The sequence below is a fragment of the Stegostoma tigrinum genome, chromosome 6 (assembly GCF_030684315.1).
Source record: "Stegostoma tigrinum isolate sSteTig4 chromosome 6, sSteTig4.hap1, whole genome shotgun sequence".
In the NCBI taxonomy this organism is placed as follows: domain Eukaryota; kingdom Metazoa; phylum Chordata; class Chondrichthyes; order Orectolobiformes; family Stegostomatidae; genus Stegostoma; species Stegostoma tigrinum.
Window position 1 is genome coordinate 75,334,456 of NC_081359.1, and position 23,845 is coordinate 75,358,300.

The 23,845-nt window shown below is 40.5% G+C and overlaps 1 protein-coding gene and 1 long non-coding RNA gene across 8 annotated transcripts in view; one reads left to right on the forward strand and one right to left on the reverse strand.

Moving 5' to 3' along the window:
* LOC125453034 (gamma-sarcoglycan) overlaps positions 1–23,845 on the forward strand; it is a 644,680-nt gene that overhangs the window by 415,069 nt on the left and 205,766 nt on the right. The window lies entirely within an intron of this gene.
* Positions 14,843–23,845, reverse strand: part of LOC132209771 (uncharacterized) — a 36,261-nt gene continuing 27,258 nt past the window's right edge. Inside the window, exons 3-4 of the long non-coding RNA XR_009445850.1 lie at positions 19,246–19,312; positions 14,843–14,956 (exon numbers count right to left, since the gene is read on the reverse strand). This is a non-coding gene — a long non-coding RNA (uncharacterized LOC132209771). The remainder of the gene's footprint in view (positions 14,957–19,245; positions 19,313–23,845) is intronic.

Consider the following 23,845-nt stretch of genomic DNA (forward strand, 5'->3'; position numbering starts at 1 on the left):
CACCAGGGAATTTTCTTCAAACGGGGTCCTTGGCATCTTTAATCTCCAGCCAATGCAACAGGAGAGGGAAATGGTTCCTTAGCTGAGAAACACCTTTAGATGTGCCATGCTGTAGGCTTTAACCTCAAGGTGCTGTACTCCTAGAGAAGAGGGACCTTGAAGCGATTGGGTTCTGTTGGCCCATTTAGTCCTGTCCCACATTAACAGCAGTGAATCTGTTGCATGTTAGAAACATCCCCAGTCCTGCTCATCCTGGCATCAGCTAATCCAGAGAAATTCATTCATGCAATGTTTGACCTGACTGATGTCATGGGGCTGAATCTCATGGGGTTTTTATCTGACTAAGTGCAAGTCGCATTGAGTTTGTTGAGCCAATCTCGCTGCAAAGCCAAATGGATTTTCTCAGTGTAACTTGCCAAGCTCACTGTACTGATTGGCATTTCAACTTTTATTACAAGAACCATCCAATTTTCACCTTGTCCTACCTTGTGCTTTTCCCTGAGCAGCTCACCAGAAATGACTGGCATTCTTGATTTAAAAAGCCACTATGCACTCAAACAAAGAGCGCCAGTCTGGGGCTGCCATGCCTGGTTCCTAATATTTTCCCCAAATATGGCATGTAGGGGCAAAACGGCACTCCACTGTGCAGGCAGTGTCCTGGAGGTCCTGCTGCACAGGCTGGTGCAGAAGCGAGACTTATTTGTACCTTAGGACCAGCAGTTGAAGCCATGACACCAGACCAGACCAGCCTGGTCCAAGGTTCCCCCCGAAGGTTAGAGGAGTCTCAGGCATCTAGAGTGATGATGAAGTTAAGCACTGTATCAAAATGGTCAATATCCACCAGTGCCAGCACCACCATTGCCTCTCTGCTACCTCGCACTCACTCTGCCTCCGCTAGTGTTCCCATTTCCCAACAAAGCACATGAATTACATTACACCTTGCAAAAGGCAAGGCAAGGAAGGGATGCTGTGAACTTCCAAGTAGGCCTCAGTGTGGATGAGCATCATGACAGGGAGCAAACAGCCTGGTCAAGCCCATGAGCATATAGTGTCCTGGCTGTAGCATTGCAATGATAGTTGCCCCAGTGCAGCCCAAGGTGTATTACTGAAATGCCAAATCATACTGTAAGTGAATTGGAGGGTGGTAGAGGGTAATAGATGTTGAATGCCAATGTCCGTGAATGTTGGGTGCATGTGGCTGGTATCCGTAGAGAATGGCCTGAGATGCTGGTGCCCCGTATCCAATACAGAGATGTTCTGGAGCAATTAGCATGTTGAACCAGCCAAGAATCTGCTCTGGTTTGCATGTTGATTGTTCCTGACAGCTTGTTTATATGGCAAGTTTGGTAAGATTGCGACATGTTGTGAGTTGTGAAATAAAGAGCGTCAAAAGGTAAGCTGTCGCTGTGCAGCAAGAATTTCATCATGTCATTGAATGAAGCAAATAGGATGATATGAACAACCTCACAGAACATGTCACACAACTTGCTATAACCCACATTGCTCAGAATCTGGTCAGAGTCTGCCCATTCAGTTATTTTTCCTATTTTCTGTTCTGACACCGTCTCCATTGCTCTTTACTGGCCCATAACTGACTCCACACTACACCCCCATCAAATCCTGAAGCTTCTCTGGGCTACATCCCACCCAACCTGTCAATCACTCTACATGTGACTCTGTCACCACTAATCATCAACCAAGCATTGGAACATATGCCCCAGAACTACAGTCCAAAACTATCACTATGAATTGTTAACCTGTGTCTTTGAACAGCCTAGCATGTGAATCCATCACCACCCATCGGCTCTCAGAAACATCACCCTTTTATGAAAATGCTTCCTATTTGTCTGTGCGAGCATCTCCCACATCATGTCTAGTAAAGTATTTTCCCGAGTCCAGGGCTCCCACGCAAGGAAGTAGTCCTTGGTGTTTGTGTATGGTGTATCCCCTACCTAGTGCCCTCATTGAAGGCTGTATTTGTACCTGTCTTCCAAATACTGTTAACTTACATCAGGGCCACCATCATTAATAGTATGTTCAACCTAACTTCCAAGGTGCAACAGTGTCAGTGGAATCAGTACCTGTGCCATGTCAAAGGTTAAATGAACCTGGTGAAATCACAAGGACCTACATCAGTGACACAACCTCACAACTGATAGTTCGATTCAGTTTTGTATCATTTTACGACTCTCAAAAGTGGATGCCGACAGCTTATAAATCCTGACAGTTCCCTCAAAACAGAAGCAACCAGGCAGGGGACTTTTAATAACCAGGAAACACAGGCCAATAGAATTATTTAACAGTCTGTGATCGATCAGATTGAGATCCTGTCAGGCTGCCAGGCAGGAAAACAGCCAGGGAAATGGAGCAGAGACATGTGAAAGAAATGGGGTGGTGGGGGAGTAGGGAAAGGCACAGTCAGGCATCAAGAATACTTCAACCATCTTGGAGCACATTAGACCTCAAGGTGCGGTGGGTGTGCAATCAAAGCTTTTGGTGGTAGGAAGCAGACAACAGAAGTTGGAGGGAGTTCCAGGCCAGAGAGACATTGGACATTGGAAGGAGGTGAGTAGGACATCAGCATTTGGATGTGGCAATCAAACCCCTGGGGTAGAATGGTTTGAAGAGGGTGTCCTATCATGGCCACCTGATAAACTAAAGAAATAGGTTATGGTGAAGAATCTCTTCTATTCCACAAGTTGCACTATAACAGCACTTATGTAAAGGATCCAGCTGCTAGGATTCCTGAGATCTGAAAAATCCTGCCCACAGACATTGAGACTAGTGGCGGTGTGTTACAGTGCTCTGGCAATACGCATTTTACAGCAATTTCATTGTATGTTGTAATTTGGAGCTCTGGATAATAATTATAAAGACTTCAAATACATTTCCAACATATAAAACCATGAGGCATAGGGACAGAAGTTGGCCATTCAGTCCATCAAGTCTGTTCAGCTATTTAATGAGATCATGGCTAACCTGACAAATGTCAACTCCACTTTCCTGCCTTTTTCCCATAGCCATCAATTCCTTTCCTGATTAAAAACCTGTCTTCCTCAGCCTTGAATATGTTTAATAGCCCAGTCTCAACTGTCCTCTGTGATAAAAAAAAATCACAGACTTTTAACCCTCTGAAAGTAGAAACTCCTCGTTATCTCTGTCTTAAATGGATGACTCCTTATTCTGAGATTATGCTCTCCAGTCCTGCACTGTTCTGCAAGGAGAAACAACCTTTTCACATCTACCCTATCAAGTCCCCTAAGAAACGTATGTGTTTCAATGAGATCTCCTTACATTCTTCTGTGTTCTAAACCTAATCAGAAATCTCTTCTACTTTTATTGGATGGAATATATTAGAAGGATTTATGAGCACATAACACTCACATTGAGATCCCACCTTCTTTGACCTTCATATTCTGGAGTGGGACCTGTTCAGAGGCAGGAATGTAATCACTGGAACACAACACATCCCACTATTAAGAGTATTATTTATCTTAAACAGGAGATTCACAACTTCATTCAAGGGTGAGCGTGCTGGAGGTGGATACAGGATCAGTATCCAAATTCTGATATTTTCAAATTCCACTGACCATCTTTGTAATATTATAACATGTCACCTTGCCATAGCCTCCCATTATAACTACTTGAACTTGGAGAGCTAAATTGTCATGTATGATTTAAACAATGGCAATTAATTAATTCCAGAATACAAATGCTGACTTAGTACAAGGATATATCCAAAACTATTAATAGGAAAAAAACTAATGCACTAACAAACAGATTTTAGTAAGCTCAGGGGCTGACAGGATTATTGTACCCTCTGCAAGCTCTTCATTAATCTTGTCTTTGTAATCTTTCTTCAAAGTAAACAATAAAGTGGTTTCATTTCATTGTTGTACTGTTGCTACAAAAACTCATTTTTTCATTATGCTGAAATAAACAAATTCCATTTCTTTGATTATCTCTGCAGTGTCTGATACTGCATTGCTTCGATCAAATTATTCAACCTGTCTTGTCCTTCCTTTTACAATTTGAATCTTTCTCTGGAATTAGTTTTTCCTTCAATGTGCAGAAATAATATTATTTCAGCTCCAGTGTAACCAGGTTTCTATTTACCTAATAGTGGAGTTGAACCTCTGCAGTACCCAGTAATTGTGGGATGATTAGATTTCTGTTTGCATTTCAAGCTTCTGCACTAAATTAGTATTGTTCCATTTGACTGCGTTACTTCAGTTGCAACCATTAGACTGTAATTCCATCTCCCTGTCCTCAGAAATCTATTGCAGTATTAAGGATATTCAGATTCAAAAGCAGGTTGGAGAGATGCAATTTAGAATTCAGATTGCAGTTTGCAAACATAGAGAGTGATTTTTTTTAAGGACATTTTTCATTGTCAAATTTTTTAAATTTAAAGCTCTCCATCTTTCATCTGCTGTTTCATTTTTCAAGAGTATAATTTCAGCAAACAGAACTTGACAATGTTGAGCACAGCAGAATATGAGTTTCCTAAACCAACATATTTAAGAACGCTCTTCCTACTGAAGCATAATAACATTATTTTTCACATGGGACCCACAAAAACACCAGCTTGCATAATGTAGCACCTCCAATTTACAAACTGTCTCAAGGTCACATGCGGAGACAAAAAGAAACAAAGGGCATCGCGTCAAAGAAAGAGATATGAGAAAGGGTGAACCTTAGTCAATGAAAGTCTTTTAGGGAGAGTCTCATAAAATCAGAAAAGACCATTGTAGAGGATTAAAAGATAGGGCTGAATAAGAGGCCACAGGAACTGAAATGGAGAAATTTGTTTGCATAGCATGACATCTTACAGCACCACACAGAATTACTTCAATTCCCTAGGAGCACCCTCTAAAGTTACTACTTCAGCAGCCCATAAAGCATTTTTCATTGTATCATCAAATAAGATGACACAAAATTTGCAGGTAGTGGCCCACAGAGCTCTCTGCCCCTGAAGATTGGACTTTAGTCTGTATTGTATTACTAGAAGCAGCATTACACATATAAATTTTTTAACACATGAAGTCTGGGTCAGGAAATTGTAAGATTGATGGAGATTACGAAGCTAGAAAGATGAAGGCTTGAGGACTTTTACAGTTTTAAAAGAATTTAAAATTTGAGGCACTGGGAACCAGAAATCACAGTGGGCCAGAGAATACAGAGGTGAAGTGCAATGTTCCTATAAAGCTACGTGGGTGCCTGGCCTCACACCAGGCAGCATGCTTTGAACAGTGATAAATAATGCATCAGCTTAGCCTTGCAAAAATTAAATGAATGACAAAATGTTTTGAAAAAGTGGCCTTGCACAATAATAAGATAGGAAACATTGACGGTTGGTGATTGGGAGTTAATGTGGCATCGAATAGGGAGGATGGGATAGAGTGTCCTAATGGAAAAGAATTTCAGCTTGACTAGGATCTGAATGGAAAATGTAGCCAAACTTTGGTAAGAGATATTGTGTTTACTGTCCACAAGCTAATTAACAGACAAAGTCTCAGCTTTTATGCTCCTAAGATGCTGCTTGGCCTGCTGTGTTCATCCAGCTCCACACTTTGTTATGACAAAGTCTGATTGTTAATTTAACATCTATAATGAGATGATGAATAGAATCATGGAAAAAAGTGTGGGGGTAGGCCATTCAGCCCTCTGAGCCTGCACTACCATTCAATATGACCATGGCTGATTATGCAATTTCAGTAAACCACTCCTGCTTTCTCTCCATTCACCTTGATCCCTTTAGCTGCAAGGGCCACGTCCGGTTCCCTCTTGAAAATGTCTAAAGAACTGGCCCCAGCAGCTTTCTCTGGTGGAAAATTCCACAGGTTCTCAACTCTCTGAGTGAAGAAATTCTTCCTCATCTTAGTCCTGAACGGCCTACCCCTTATTCTTAGACTGTGGCCCCGAGTTCTGGACTTCCCCAATATTGGGAACATTCTTCTTGCATCTGGCCTGTCCAGTCCCATCAGGACTTTATGTGCTTCAATGAGATCCCGAACCATTCTTTTAAATTCCAGTGAGTACAAGCTCAGTCAATGCAGTCTTTCTTCACATGCTAGAATGAGGACTTTGTTCTTCCAGAAGAAACCATGGAGACAGGTGGAGAATTTTGATATTCCTGCTCATTCCAGATGGGATGGAAAAGTCACAGAAATGACAGGTTCCACAGGCAGGCCATCAGAAACAGAGGAGAGAAGGGCACATGAAGGGCTTTAGAAAAAGAAGTTTTCTGCAGTGTTGATTATCCACTGTCCTTTTTCATCTCAATGACACTAAGCTCCTATTAAGAACAAATTCTTCCATTTATCAGCTTTTTTTTCATTACCTGTCATGCTTTTAAGTTGTAAAATCACATTACTCCCTTTTAATTATAGCTATATTATGTCAACAACAATTCCTCTGTTACAGGATTTATTACAAAAGTACAAGCAGGCTGAAAGTGACAATGTTGCATTCGCTATTAAAGAAGCTAGTGCATAATCAGCCAAGGCTGTTGGATCCAATGGTGCAGGGATTTTAAAGTGGCAATAAACTGGTTTCTCTGTTGACTTAAGATGGTGAAGTGGCTTTAATTTTTTAGCAGATTTGTGTACAAAGTGTCTCTGAGACTAGCCACAGAAGATAATTTGACAAAAAGATGATAATTGTAGGGTGGATATATTCCTTTATTCCTGGTATGAGAGGCACAATTTCATCTCATTATTCCATTTCCCCCCTGGAACATTCATCTTTGTGCTTGTGAATATCAGTAATAACAATAAAATAGGATCACCTATGACAATACAAGACAATGGCTGATTATATGATTTTCTTTATTTAGTCACGAGATGTGGAGTATTACTGGCTGGGCCAGCATTCATTGTCTATCCTTAATTGCCCTTCAGTGGGTGGTGTTGAGTTGCGTTCTTGACCCAGTGACCCTGAAGTAATATTTCCATGTCAGGATGACAAATGGCTAGTGAGGAACTTTGAAGTGGTGGTGTTTCCATGTATCCACTGTCCTTGTCCGAGATGGAAGTGATCATGGATTTGAAAGGTGCTGTGTAAGGAGCTTTGGCAAATTCCTACAGTGCATCTTGTAGATGGCATACCCTGTTGCTTCTGAGAGTCAGTGTCGAAAGGAATGAATGTTTGTGGATATGGTGCTAATCAAGAGGGTTGGTTTGTCTTCTAAGGTGCCAAGCTTCTTGACTGTTGTTACAGCTGCGTTCATCACATTCCCAACTTGTGCCTTGAAGATGTTAGGTAGGCATCTGGAAGTCGGGAATTGAGTTACTTCGTGCAGGATTCCTTATCCTCCTGCTTTTGCAGCCACTGTATTTACATGGTCGTTTGAACTCAGTTTCTGGTCAATAGCAACCCTAACATGTTGATCAGTGGGGATTCAATGATGTTACTGCCATTGAATTTTAAGGTGTGATTTTTGGATTCTCTCCACAGGCATCATCCAATGTGCCACGTATGATTGAAAACAGCAGAGAGTTTTCCCCCTGATTTTGACTGACTTGATTTTTGTGAGGGCCCTTTGATGCCACATTTGGTCAAATGTGGCCTGGATGTCGTGGGCAGTCACTCTCACCTCACCTCTGGAGTTTAACTCTTTTGCCAATGTTGAACCAAGGCTGCAGGAATTGAGTGACCCTGGCAATACCCAACTGGGAGTCACTGAACAAGTGAAACAGCAGGATCAGTTGTGTTTGGTAGTTTTTAAATCTTTAGCATCTAACGCAACCCAGTCCAGCCATTTCAGGGGTTCAGCTTCACCTCAATCTAGTTGGTAGGTTAGCTAGTTAGCAGGTTGGTGGGTTCCTCAAGTCAGCCAACTGAAATCTTCGTGGTGATATGAGGCAAAATCCTTGCATTTTGTCAGATTTTCTGTTGGAAAGATTTTCCTTAAACTGACTTCATAAAATTATTCTATCTGTCTCTTTCAGGGCTTATTTATACAGGAATATTTTAGGAAGTTTGTACTTATAGGTTGTTGCCCTGCTGGGGGGGTATCACCTTTTTATGACAAACATATTCTGTCATAGTGGGCTATCGTTGAAGATATGATCTCTGCTGGGGACAATGGTTCTAGCTCCTCTTCCCCTGCTATTTCATGATTCTCATAGAATCCCTATAGTGCGGAAAGAGGCCATTCAGCCCACCGACCCTCTAAACAGCATCCCAACCAACCATCCCCTAACCCTGCATTTACCATGGGTAATCAACCTAACCTACAGGGCAATTTAGCATGGCTAGTCTACCTAATTTGTACCTCTTTGGACTGTTGGGGGAAACAGAAACCCACATAGACATGGGAAGAATGTATTAACTCCTCCCCAGGTCAGAATTGAACCTGAGTCCTTGGCACTGTGAGACAGCAATGCTAACCACGTACCCACCATGCCACCCTGTAATACTGTGCCACATTCTGTCTCAAAGGTATCTGTAACATTCCTGATCAAAACTGTTGGCCAGTTCTTAAATTATGAAATGGACATACTTTACTAAAAACAGTTGAAGTACTACATTCTCTTTTGGCTCAATGAACATTTGTTGAAAAGCTAAGTGGGTGAGAGCTGTTAATAACCAGACTCATAAAATATATGATTCATAGATGTTGCTCAGTAGCTTTGACATTTTGCTTGAAATGGAAGGCTGAAATATCAGCAAAGCCAGAGTCTTAATGTAGTGAGACAAGTCAGCAGTCATAAATACCCAGCTTCAAAGATTGACTGAGAGCCAGCACCAATGCACCTGGTAAAAACTGGCAAAGTGAGATTGATGCAGTAGATGTGTTCCAGAACTTCATATCTCCTATGTTACAGAGATGCAGAGACCTCGATAGTTTCCTGTCCACCTTGGCTCCCACCTAAGTGACTCTCACATGGAATTATAATCATAGTTTCAGAGGTGAGTGCATAAATGAAGAGATTGAACACAAAGTCATGAAGTATCCAAATGGGCTTTCCAATCAGACTGGTCCAAGTTTCCTCATGCAGAAAGTGTGCATGGTGTGATGACAATTGGCCTGGAAGCCATATAGTAAGAAATATTTATGCTTTGTTTTAATGGTCTGTGAAATCTGTAATTGTTTTCAAACAAAGTTTGAAAGGCACTTGTTAAGAATTTGTGTTATTCATAAAGGGACTAATTGTGATTTTCTTGAAAAATAAGGAATATTGATCCCTGTGACCTGATAAGTCTTGACCTGGGAATTATCAACGGGAATGAAGGTACATATAAAAGGTCAGATATTGCAAAGACAGATAAAGAGAGCTTTAGTGAACAAAGAGATCTGCGGCTGAGGGAGAATAGAGAAAACATAATGTTTGTGTGTAATATGTTTAAACAGGTTGAAAATCGGAAGAAAGAGTTACAGCATGGATGGTGAAGTGGACAGTTTTATTAGTGCTGTTGTTGTTCTAGTTTTGCCAGGGTTGACTATCCCATTTCACAGGGTTTTTACAAAGCTTGATAAAGGAGCTTCTGGGGAATCTGGTCCATCAGACTTATGTTGACCTAGCTAAAGAGGTTTTGCAAGATTGTGCCATTCAGATGCTGACTGTCTCTGCATGTGTCTGGGAATGCTCAGATGAAATACTGGAATACAGATGGAATATCACTTGAGTGAGGGCCAAATAGATTAAGTGAGAAAGTACCAGAGGCTGAATTCAAGAACATTGGAATTGCATGCAGTCCTTTATGTCGATATGGAATTCTGTGGATGTTTACAGTTTTGTGTGACATATATTTATTGTATCATTTACTTAAAGCATTATTTATCTTTGTTTTTAATTTGAACTACAATCTGCCTGGTGAATCATGCTGCTTTGCTTTGGTTATGTTTCATGTTAAAGTGATAGCTATGAAAAGTAAAATCACATTGGTCATTTCCCCATTTCAGGATCATTCCATAACTTTAATTGTTTTGATTTATTGTTTACCCAAAGAGATCAAGGAAGTAGGAAAAATGTGCTTATTCTGTTGGACTGCTAACTAATGTACTTGCTGAACACAGCAATAACAAATTTTATGTAGCAGGAACTCTAACAAAATTCAGTGTTGGATTTTTACCCTGAGGCAGAACTTTAATACTTCAATTATAGAGTGAGCTCATTCCATAGACTCATGTCTATGTAAGGGTTGTGAAGCTTCTAAATGTAATGATTAAGGTTTTTATTAAATGATGTCTTTTTAATATCTTGCTGATTTGTGATGTAACTCATGACAAGCAGCAGAGGTTCAGATGCTCTTGTCATGTTATACCTCCGCTCAATGAATTGGGCTGAGGCAGTGTTACAGTTCAGTTGGCCTTATTGCTCCATTTTAAGCAATAGTACGTGGTCCCTTTCCCAGTCATTTAATCTTTTATAAACAGTTTATTGTAATCATGCATCATTTAAAGAAATTCCATAATAACCTTTAAAAATGTGCATAAATAAACTTGAAGATTGGTTCATGGATGAAATTAAAACCTTTAAAACAAAAAAGTAGCCGCGATTAAATTCTTTAGTGTGCGATTAATCGCTGTTTTCTTTTTCATGTTGCACGGCAGCTCCAGTTCAGATGGAAATAACCAGAAGCTCTGTTGAACATGATCATTCCTGAGCTGCTGGAACCTTGGATATGTGATGTCAAGGGAGGCATGATGTAGGGCATAAAATTAGAGATTAGAAAGGCTTTCTGGAGATTTGCTCGATTCATCATGATTCGGGCAGAAAGAAACTTTGTAAAGGTTTTATTAAGAATGGGTAGAGCAGAAGAGCGAATTCTACATGGATGACAAAATCAAAAGTCTGATGGGATGAGTAACCCTTTTTCTTATTCCATGCTTACTTATCTTCTTATTGCTATAGACTGGACCTCAGACTGAGAAAGGGGAAGGAGAAAGCAAAAGCAAGATCTTGGCTTGTATGCTTGCTTAACTTTGACATGTTTTGGATTAGAGTAAATGTGATGGTGAGAGATATAGCTTGACAAAAATCTGTAAGCTTTCAGAGATATTTAATAGCTTTTATGGCTCTGCTGAATATAAATAAAAGAATAATGAATGGTTCTGAAATCTCAGATAGGCAATAAGAGGAAGTGTCACTTGGGGAAGCTCACTAATGGACTGGCTTGCTTTACATTTGTTTGCTGCATGAAATGATGATAAAATTCTGTTTCAAATAAGGACTGAAGGGAAATGCCAAAAAGTATATTACAGTCTTAACTTCTTGAGCTGCTTTAACTAATGACTTTACCATGTAGTGAAGTGTGAAGGGAGAATAGATGTAAATGGAAAAGAACAGTGCATCCACAATGAATGAGAACGATGCTGGCACATTGTTATGCTCAGCCTTTTATAAAGTTTAATGTTCTTTCTTCCTTGAAAAAATGTAATCTAACTACTCAAAGATGGAAACTATTGCCTGTCTTTCCACAGATAACGTCTCATGATAAACTCTGTGTAATTTGTGCATTTACCCTGTGGATCACTTTTGGGCTGGATTTTATGGGACTCTGCATTCCTCACTGCACTGGCTAAAATCTTGTGGGTGGAGGCATACAAAAGCCTGGCCAGGATACCAATGGCCTACCAACATCAATTTCACTTTCAGAGACCTGATTGCTTTAAAATGCAACCTTCTGTCCTTTTCCTAACATAGGAGCTTGCTGGACTATTGACAGTAGCTTGCTGCTCCCAGCAACACCAGAGAGGTGTCCAACGCTGGAATTACAGTCAGTCCCACTATATCAGGAGTCCAAGTAAATCCAGAGTCAGGGTATTGGTGAGAGGGGTAGATGGGACCAAGGGAGTGGCCAAATTGAGAGACTGGGATGAGAGTTAAATTGAGAATGAACTTCTAGGAAGCTACCTCTGATGATGCAGCTAAGTCTTCTTAAAATGTCTTGAGCCACAACAGCACGCCTCCTCCCTCCCACCTACATGAGTGGAAACAGGATGAGGCCCTTAAGTGGCCATTACTTACTAACTTAGGAGCTTTGGTATGTCCAAAACTGGCCAGGCAGTCCAATGCAGCCCAATCCACCCACAAAATTTCAACCAAGTCTTTGACGAGTCAGTAAGTAAAAATTAGACTTCAATGCTTAACACATTCAGGTACGCAGGTAATGGAGCATAAAATCCCATCCTTTACACATTCCTCCATCAGTGTTGTGCTCAGCAATCTCAGCTGACTCTTGTTTAGAACTTCATTATCACCATTTGCAGATCTCCCCAGGCCCTTTCCCATTACTGTCCTTTAATACAATCCCAGATTATTCTGGTCTTTGATATCTGCAGAATGTATAAAACTTTTAAAATGGGACTTCTTATATATTTATCACAGTAATATTTATAAACATTGTCCTAATGATGGCTGGTGGTATCCTTGTTGGTGTCGTGACACTGAAGGCAGATCATTTGTTTGGTGTGAGGGTTACTTGCCACTTGTCAGCCCAATCCTATATTGTTGGCTTGTTGTATTAGAATATGGATTGCTTCAGTATCTGAGGAGTTGCGAATGGTGCTGAACATTGTGCAATTGTTGGCGAACATCCCCAATTCTGACCTTATGATGGAAGGAAGGTCATTGAAGAAGCGTTGAAGAGATTTGCCTGTAGGAAAACTTCAGTTCAGAATAATTAGGAAATAGGTTACTTCAATGAAAGTTTGAAAATTTCAGGCCAGAAATACTTTGTTGGAACCAGGAAGGGTTTGTTTGAGGCTAAGAAAGTGTAAGCTCAGGAACAAAACTGAAGTTTACTGGAAAACCTCAGTGGGTCTGGATGCATCTGTGAAGAGAAAATCAGAGTTAACATTTCGGGTCCAGTGACCTTTCCCCAGAGCTTTATTTTTTAAAGCGTAAGTTCAAATGTGTGAAGTATCAAGGAAAGGGCATTAAGTTCTCAAAATAATGAATTATAAAAAAAACTTAAGTCAAATTTATAGATGTGATAAAGAAATGAACTCTCTCTCTCTCTCATGTATTTGAATATTGTAAAGTGTTGGTATTGGGACAGTTGGGATTTTGTTCTGACTGTGTGTGTGTGTGTGTGTGTGTGTATTTATATATATTTGTTCTGTTTTATTTACTACTGTTTTATTGTTAAGACCAACTAAAAAAGCTGCTGAAGATGTGGCAATTTGTTTATGTTAGCATTTATTCGCCATGCAAGCAAATATTTTGAATTTTACCTCAGTCTGCTCTTACAACTCTTCCACCATTATTCCTCCACTCACCATACTACTCCCAGATGCATGAAATGAATCAGTAACATATTGGCCTGCTGCAGTTTCCTTTAAGCTTCTTAGTCTAGAAATTTTAATTTCTGTGGAGGTAAAGGGCTTGAATTTACATGCAGTCCTATTCCTCCTCTGATGCTGCTTGGCCTGCTGTGTTCATCCAGCTCGACAACTTGTTATTTCACCTTTCATGGAATTGCAAATTTGCTGCCACTCAAGCAGAGGCATTGATGACCCAGATATGTGATGAGTCAATTGCCTAATCCTTGTCTCATGTAAACACACACTTTTGATTGTTTGTCTGTCCAAGGATAAAAATGATCAACAGCCAGGAAAACTATTTTATGAGTTGATTTGTGTATGTATACTGGCACACCTCTGGAACAGTTGCAGCTTCCACAGCAAGGACACTAATATGGTGTTACGACACCCTCCAACAATGAGCAACTATATTTAACTGCCATGGCTGGACTGCCTTTACTAATTTCTTGATTATGTTTATTGTTGACTAATGGTTCTAGATGGCTTTAGGGCTGGCATTTTATACATTTGTGGTAGATGCATATCATCCACATTAACAACAAATGCAGGAGAGCTGACCAAACGCTTTACCAAAAGCATGTTATTGAGGAACATTTTAAAGAAGAACAAAGGGTCTTATGGTGCAGTGTCCCTACCTGTGGGCCTGAAGGGCTTGATTCTAGTCCTCCGTGCCCTGAAGCTGAGTCTTAGCAAGTTGATTGCAAATCATTTTCCTTTTGCAAAAGGAGTGCCTTTGAGAGGCTGGAAAATTTACATTCTATCATTTAGGCATAAACACCTAAAGTTACAGCTGCTAACGGTGGAGAGATAAAGTTAGTGGATCCACAAGACAGAGAGCTAAAGGAACACTGAAATTTTGGCGTGTTTCAAAGCATGTTTCAGGGTGTTGAGAACATGGAGGGTTTGAAAGTATGAAGGGGAGTCAACTAGGTTAATGAACATATTGGTAATGTGTAAAGGGGTCTTGGTGCAACTTAGGATACAGACAGCAGACCTGAGGAAGGGTTTAAGTAAGGTGGAATTTGGAGGCCAGTTAGGATGATGTTGGAACAGCCACAACCAGACAAACTTGAAGAGGAGACTAATAAAGTTGCATGTTCTGTTCTGTGCTGGAAGTTTTTGTTTGAATGGAAGACTAGTGACACAATGGCCTAGAATTTCCGAGATAATGGGAACGGCAGATGCTGGAGAATCCGAGATAACAAAGTGTGGAGCTGGATGAACACAGCAGGCCAAGCAGCATCCTAGGAGCACAAAAGCTGATGTTTCGGGCCTAGGCCCTTTTCTGATGAAGGGTCTAGGCCCGAAATGTCAGCTTTTATGCTTCTGGGATGCTGCTTGGCCTAGAATTTCCTTGGCGTTCTCCCTCCCTATCATTAAAACTTTACTGCAGACGTGATAGAAACTGCATCTTTTGTCTGTCACATGTTGATGAGGTTATGGAGAAAGAAACATAACAGCTGAAACAAAATGTCAGGCCTGAATGCTAATTTATTTTGTCACAGCCTAGAAACTTTGTTGATGTCAAAGACAATGCTGAGACACAGCCATTCTTAATGGATAGATTTTAATTTTTTTTTGTACTTTAGCATGGCTAGCATGATGAAAAACAGAAATTCAATCAACTGATAGTCATTCTGTCACCGAGTCACGGGCAGAGCAGCCCCTCTGCAGAGCAATCTATTGGAAAAACAACAAAGAATGAATCATTAGCATTTGCATGAATGAGTTCATATTGATGGACTGATGATATATGAGATTGTATTCTCAATTGCCTTTGCCAGCATCATTAATAGGAATGCCAATATACTGGCATTCCTAAGTACTAAGTGATTGATGTAAATTGCAATATAAATGATAGTTGTTTTTGGATCAGCTTTTGGCCTTATAAATTATAATACCTGTCTGGATATAAACTGTTCAATCAGTGTTCAATTCAAAGGCATGTGATCAAATAAGCATTAGCTCAGTGTAAAATCAATACCATACTACGACTGGCTATCTGAGTCGTGTAAAATGTTCAGTGAACTCAATTTCAATTGTATCCTCTATGTTGCTTTCTGTGAAGACTGTGCCTTTTTCTTCTTAGTCAGACCTTCAGGATCGAAGATGATTTGCATCCTTTCCAGTTCAATGGGTTCTGAAATGGCTGATAAATCTAGTGTACAATCGGCACACTCTGACACATGCAGATCATGTGGTTCTTTAAGGATTGGGTGCATAAATTACTCGGACATTTGGGACAAGGCTGTGGTTTCTGCACATCCCCAAAGTCACTCGATGTGTTTGGTGCTGAATAAGCTCTCTTCACTTTAGGCTTTTACATGCTAGGATCTCACACAGGTGGTGGGGATGTTTCAGGGATACTTTGGGAGCATTTCTAAAGTGTTTCTGTTGTCACCCTGCCATGACAAAGTTCCAAATAGTTGCTTCAGGAGGCTGCTGTCAGGCATAATTATCAACACCTCCTGTCCAGAGAAGCTTATTTTGAGTGAAGGACATCTCAAAGCTGGGGAAGTTGGTTTGGAGCAGGATACTGTTGTTTGATAGCCTTTCATGCCGCTGGGTTTGGAGGATCTCGCAAAGGAACCACTAGCAATCCTTCTCCAGTGCTTTGGGTTTCCTGCCATTGGTTCTTCAACTTTCAGGAAGATATGGGAGCACTGCTTGATAAACCATAACCTTCATGTTGAAATCCTGATCCTCAAATACTCTTGTCCTTAGTCAGACAAGCCTGAGCTGGCACATTGGATGTGATGATAAATTTTGCCATCAATGGCTACCTTGGTCACAAGAAGGCTCTCAAGATACGGAAAGTGGTCAATTGATCTCAGTCATCAGGGACAGGAGTTGTATTGCAGGAGCTACTTGGAACACGATTTCGTTTTCAGAGTGTTTTTTTTAGTGACAGACTCATATTCCATGTGCTTTGGAGAAGGAGTTGACAATGAGCTAGAGTTCAGTTTCAGTGTGAGTGCATTGATGTGAATACACGATTTTATAAGATGGTTATGTTGAAATGCTCCTTTTTACTTAAAGAGAAACAGAATGCCCTGGAAAAGAAGAATGTTGCAAGTTTGTATTTGATGTAGCTGTTAACATGTCAGATGATGCTTACTCTAGAACCGGGGATCCTCAGTTGTTGGTGTTTCCATTTATCTGCTTCCCTTGTCCATCTAGATGGAAGAGGTTGTCGGTTTGAAAGATACATCCTTAGGTGCCATGGTAAATTTCTGCAGTGCATCTTGTAGATAGTATACAATGCTACAAAGGTGCATCAGCAGTGAAGAGAGTAGCTGTGTATGAATGTGGTGCCAGTTAAGCAGTTTGATTTGTCCTGGATGGTACCAATCTTTTTGAAGGTTGCTGGAGCTCTAGCCATCTAGGCAAATGCGGACTATTCTGTCTTACTGAATGCACCTGCTATTTTTCACATCTGAACATAGAGTACAGTATTTTTCCTTGTGCAGCCTTCCAGGATTCCAGACAGTCAGTTCAAACAAAACCCTTGATGTAGAGAGAAGTAAATTGAAATAGAACAGCAGTTACTGTAATCCACAAAGGAAATGATTAATTTCTGTGTTAACAACCAGGCAGAATGCTGGAGGAAGATTGTTCACTCGTTGAACACGACCCCCAAGGATTTAAGGACACTGAAAGATTCACCTTGTTGAGGCTGGGAAAAGAGATCACTGGAGTCGGCCTTACTAGTGAAAATCATTTTGGGAATTCTCAGACAATTGACAGAAGTAGTCATGGGAAACTAAAACTCACCACAACGGAGAGAAAAAAACCTAATGGGCTTTGGATTGACTGCGGGCTGTTTCCCAAAAAACTAATTTAGACTGATTAAGACACTTTACATTAAAATTACTGTTTCTGGAGTTTAGAGTATTAGTCACCTAATGAGTAATCATCAGTTGATAGTTGATTTTAAGTTGGTTATTAAACTAAATGTCTTGAAATCTTCTGTAATTCCTTTAAAATTGATCATTTCAGATTAATATTTTTTGTTAAGAAAAGGTTTGTCATGTCAACTGGCATTGTAAAAGGACATATAAGAAATAACTGCATACTGCAGCTCAATAACTAAAATTAGTGGATTTTGGTGGATTGAAGGCAGTGTCCATGCAGTTAGTTAGATGGGAGTGAGGTGCAATACTACAGTGAGAAAGGGGAGAAGAGGGTTGGTGCAATAACATAATCTTGTTTAATTCCAATCTTTACGGAAACTGGGTTTGTGATGATTCCATTGGTGAATATCACGACAACTTGCACTCTTGTGATCTATAGTAATTAAACATTATACAGAAAATATACATGTTATATAGGGACTATGAAATCTTTGCAAAATGGCAAGGATGCCTCTCAAGCAAAACGTTCAGAACTATTGCAAGTAGCTCGCATCCTTATCATCATGACCAAATGAAGTAGGTGGAAGATGCAGACAAATTTCTGAGGGCAGCTATATTTGCAGAAAATACTCCATAAGGCTCGATGCTTAACAGTCAAAATTACCAGTGCTGCTATCACTTTCCACTTCATTCCAGAACCATCAACTTTGGATAATGTTTAAAAATGTGGAAGCAAATCGCTATTAGCTTCCAATTGAATGGAAAGGATTTAAACTTAAATTACAGCAAAAAAAAATCGAAAAACTCGCAGGTCTGTAAAGTATTAGAAAGACAGGCAAGTTAATATTTAAAGTGTAGCCTATTTGCAGCAGTTCTGAACCATTTTGCTTCTGAGGTATCCGTCCAATGATGTAGAAGTTGCACAGTGCCACTGATGCATTACATACATTCTGTATCATATTCTGTTATCATAAATTACAATTTGCAATTATTTACAAAGAAAACTCTTCAGCCCCAAAAATCATGCTTTCTTCAGCCACAGCATGCTACGCTTACATAAATAAACAACCTCAATTTTTCACCCTGCAAATGGATTTTACTTATCTTACTGGGGCGCAAGAGATTAAGCAGGCAATATGGGCTACCTTGTGAACTTTTTGTTCCATTAGATCAAGGGATGCTTAGGTTTGCTGACTGCCTCTCTGTTGCTTTAATTCTGGCTTTGCATCATCCTTAGCCCTGTTTAAATTGCTTTGGTAGCCCTTAATTTCAATTGCTATAGCTGTAATTGACAGTGCCTGCCTGCTATGTCAATGATGCTTGATCTGAACTGTGAATACTTCCCGTAATTTTAAAGAATTCATTCATGGAATGCGTGTCACTGACATTTCTTGCCTGTCCCTAGTTGCCCTTGAGAAAGTGGGGGTGAGCTGCCTTCTTTAAACCACATTGCAATCCATGTGTTGTAGTTGAAACCACAATATCATTAGAGAGGGAGTTCCAGGATTTTGACCCAGCAACAGTCAAGGAACAGCAATATATTTCCATGTCAGGACATTGAGTGGCTTGGAGGGGAACTTCCATTTGTTGGTGTTTCCATTTATCTGCTTCCTTTGTCCATCGAGATGGAAGTGGTTGTCAGTTTGAACGATGCATCCTTAGGAGCAATAGTAAATTCCTGCAGTGCATCTTGTAGATAGTACACAATGCTGCTACTGAGCGTCAGCAGTGAAGGAAGTAGATGTGTATGAACGTGGTGCTAACTAACCAGGTTGCTTTGTCCTAGATGGTATCAACCTTCTTGAATGTTGCTGGAGTTATGGTCATCTAGGCTAGTGTGGACTATTCTATCACACTACTGACTTCAACCTTGTAGATGGTGGACAGGCTTTGCAATTGCTTACTGCAGGATTCCTTATCTCTGACCTGCTATTGTAGCCACAGTATTTATTAGGCCAATCCATTTCAGTTTCTAGTCATTAGTAACCTCCAAGATCTTGATAGTGAGGTCAATACTGTGATAGTAACTCCATTGAAAATCGAGGGACATGCACGGATTCTGTCTTGATATAGATGGTCATTACTTGGCATTTATGTGACGTGAATGTCACTTACCATTTTTCAGCCTAAAATTGGATATTGCCCAGGTCTTGCTGCATTTGGACATGGACTACTTCAGTATCTGAGGAATCACAAATAGTGCTAATTATTATGCAATCATCAGTGAACATCTCCATTTCTGACATTCTGGTGGAGGGAAGCTCATTAATGAAACAGCTGGAGATGGTTAGGCCTAGGACATTACCCTGAGAAACTCCTGCAGAGATGTCCTAGAGACTGAGATGACTGACCTCCAACAACTACACTACCTTCCTTTGCAGCAGCAGCGAAATTTCCCCATTTAGTCCATTTCTACTGTCACCGACCCCCACCTCTAAATTTAGCTCTTTGATTCATGTTTGAACCCATAGTGCAGGAGCTGGGTGGCCCTGGCAGAACCTAAAGTAGAGGTGATTGTTGTGAAGCAATTACTGCTTGCAAGCAAGGGGAGCAGCAAGTTTTGCAGCGCAAGTCTTCAGTACTATTGCCCAAAGTTTGACAGGGCCTTTGCAGTATCCAGTGCCTCTGGACATTTCTTGACATCATTGGCATGGTGCATATTGTCCTGACCGACACTTGTACTGTGAGCATTTTCACTCCATATGCATTGTAACTGGGTGGAGAAGTTATTGCAAATCAAATGTATTTGGATTTTACAAGACCATGATTCATGTTTTTGAGCCTTCAAATTATAACAGCCCACTAGATGTGGTTTCTATGCTTTCACTCACTAAATGATATTGACTTTGTCCAGCATGTGATCACAGAGAATGCAGTTCAATGTAGACACAATGAACGCTATGTTCTACCTAATCGCCAGGTACACACCTCCCAAGACCCCCAAACTAGATCTTCCATATCTCCTTCTACCTCTCACTATCACTGACAGGCCACCTCCATGCATATTTTCCCACTCCCAATGCATTTTTTAACTTATTCATTCACAGGATGAGGTTGTCACTGGCCTGGCAGCATTTACTGCCCATCCCCAATTGCCCAGAGGGCAGTTAAGAGTCAACCATGTTGCTGTTGATCTGGAGTCACATCAAGGTCAGACCAGAAAAGATGGCAGTTTCCTTCCCTAAAGGACATTAGTGAACCAGACGGGTGTTCCCAAAAATCAACAATGGATTCTTGGTCATCACTAGATTCTTAATTCCAGATATTTTTATTGAATTCAAATTCCACCATCTATCGTGGCTGGATTTGAACCTGGGTCCCCAGATGTTGTCTGGCTTCTGGATTAACAGTCCAGCGATAATACCTCTAGACCATTTCCTCCCTCATGTGGAGACTGCCACATTGAACTTGGCCTCCAGCTGTTCTTCCTGCCCTCTCAGCCCTTTCACTACATCTGACCAATGCCTACCCTCCAATGCTATTTGACTGAATACCATTCACCCTGAGTTTTCCTCCACCATTGCCCTTCTCCCCATCTCTGCACATACCGCTGCATTTTCTCCTTCCCTTTGCCCCCCCCCCCCCATTTTGTTCTCGCAGGTGATGCTCCCTGCCTGTGCATCCCCTTGAACAAATTGCCCCAGCACAAACCTCACTATTGGATGTGGTTCGGAGGAACATGACTCAGTTGAAACCTGGAATTCATGTGTTTTGAGGATGGGTTGGAGAGGTTAGACTTACATCTATTTGAGTTTTGAAGAGGGATGGATGCCTTGATTAGAGTGTATAAAATCCCGAATTCTCTTGACATAGTGAAATTGGAAAGAATTTGTCCTTGGTAAGTCCAGAACTAGGCAGCTCTGCTTTAAAATGATAGTTGATCTTTTCGGAAAGAGATGAGGTGAATATTTTTACTGGATGGTTATGCAAATTTAGACCTCACTGAACAGTGTGGAAGAGGGGTCATTGAATTTTTTTAAGGCAGCCATAACGAAGAGTTTTGTTGTCTAGGATGGATGGAAATATGAAATTTGAAACACAAACAAATAGCCGAATCTTCCGAAATGATGGAGCCGGCTTGAGGGGCTGAATGGCCAATTTCTGCTCTTACTTCATATGCTTGTAGGCTTTTCACCATTTCTATAAACAATTTCAATGTGAACATAGGACTAATTTTGCAGACACCAAAATTGTTGGTGTTGTGGACAGCGAAGACAGTTACCTTAGAGTACAACTGGATCTTTATCAGATGGGCCAATGCACCAAGGATTGACTGATGGTGTTTCACTTAGTAAATGTGAGGTGCTGCATTTTGGAAAGGCAAATCAGGGCAGGAGTTACACACTTAATGGTAAGGTCCTAGGAAATATTGCTGAACAAACAAACCTTGGAGTATCGGATCATAATTCCTTGAAAGCGGAGGCCCAGATAGACAGGATAGTGAAGAAGGCATTTGGGTGGCTGGCCTTCATTGGTCAGTGTATTGATTCTCAGAGTTGGGAGGTCATGTTGTGGCTGTACAGGACATTAATTAGGCCACTTTTGGAATATTGCGCGGTAGTCTGGTCTCCCTGCTTTTGGAAGAATGTTATAAAACTTGAAACGGTTCAGAAAAGATTCACAAGGATATTTGAGTGTTGGGGGTTTTGAGCTACAGGAAGAGGCTGAATAGGCTGGGGCTATTTGTCCTAGAGCATCAGAGACTGACGGGGACCTTACAGAGGTTGAGAAAATTACGAGGGGCATGGATGGAATGAATGGACAAGGTCTTTTCTCTGGGGTGGGGGAGTCCAAAACTAGAGGGCATACATTAAGGAAAGATTTAAAAAGGTCAACTTTTTCACGTAGAGAGTGGCGTGTGTATGGAATGAGCTGCCAAAGTGGTGGAGGCTGGTACAATCAAGTTTAAAACGCACCTGGAGGGGTATATAAATAGGAAAGATTTGAGGGGTATAGGCCAAATGCTGGTAAATGGATCAAATTAATTTGGGATATCTGGTCAGCATGGACAAGTTGGACTGAAGGGTGTGTTTCCATGCTGTATAGCTATATAGCTCTATGCCTCTAAATGATCACTTATTTGGTAACAGTCTTCTTCTTTGCCCCTTGAGTAAAGGTGCTTTTTCCATTCGTTACTTTTTAATTCTGATATGTTAGTCAAATACAAAGCCAAAACATTTCCAGCCATTTTTTAAAAATCAAATGAGCCCTGCACAACTTCAACTACTATGTTAAAATCTAATTATGTCTTGTAGAAATTAAATAACCTTTGATCTATCCAAGCATTGTAAGTATTTTTACTATAAGCGATGAGATAGCTAGCAAGAACTGATAATTTGCCTTTCAATTCAGCCACAAACAATATTAATAGAGGTCAAAACGACTTTGAACCAGAACCAATTGCCTAATATCAAAAAATCTAAATGCTTTAGGATTATTGTGCAAGGATTAATTACTGGAATTTTATGTTATCCACAGTTCATTCCTGATCATGCTCAAGCAAAAAGTACTATTAAGAGAGCTTATCACTACATGCCTACTATGCAATTAACCTTTAACTTTCATTGAGCTACTGACTGGGAGCCTGCTGCAACAGAGTGTATGTTGACTTGAAATTAATTGCAAGACAACTTCTACATTTTGAAAGTACATTACGGATAAGGAATATATCCGAAGAAGGATAGGTACCTTTGATTCTGGGCTCCTGCTAGGCCACGCTCTGATCTTGCAGTTTTAAACAGACAACCAAACACAGTGTGTTAAGCTAACATGTTGTCAGCTTTGTTAAATAATCAGTGGGACATTAAAAACCAGCTGAAGGTTGATAGAATATGTCTGTGAAAACTCTTTAGACTATAGCAGATGAATAATGCCCTCTTTCTGATTCAATGGGAAATAATTGTCCGACTGAGATCACCACCACGCTTCCTGTTTGAGCCACATACAAGAATTTAAGTTAAAACTGCCCTACACACACTCACAACACACATAAATGTTCTTGATTGTTTGTATTGAATTTACAAATATCTACCACAAATCTAAACTCAAGGAGGTGAAGCATTAGCAGTGATGATAAAAAAGAACACTTTCATATTTCAGTTCACCTAAACTCAAAGTTGAAAAAACTCGTACCTGTACGACATAAATGTGAATATTGGTTCAGCTGAGAGATTTGAAAAAGGTTGGGCTAGATGGAGTAGATTCAGGGAACTCACAAAAGTGAGAGGACATTGACTTAAACTGATGAGCAAATGAGTTGTTCTGGTCTGGAATACACTGCCTGGAAATATGGTAAAGGCAGGTTTAATTAGGGCACTTGTGAGGGGGTTGGATAATTATTTGAATAGAAATGGCATGCAGGGATATGGGAATAGGCAAGAGATTGCTACTGGATAATAGAACTGAATGGTGTCCATGTGTGCCATAAACATTCTGTGATTCCATGATATTGAATCACATGCTCAATAATGATGGCAATTATTCATTGATTTTCAACAGAAATGTGATTAACATCTGGATTTCCAAATAGCCATACGAGGCTGCTTTACCGTGTCCCTCCTTACAGGCACTGTTGTCCCCCCCTACACAATTGTTTTACACCCCTGCCCTGAGCCTGCAAGAAAGGAGTCACGCAGGAGGGTCAGGGACACCCTGGCACTAAGTGGGGTGCAGTGTAAGACCACATCTGTGATGGTTATCTAAAATTCCAGGGGGA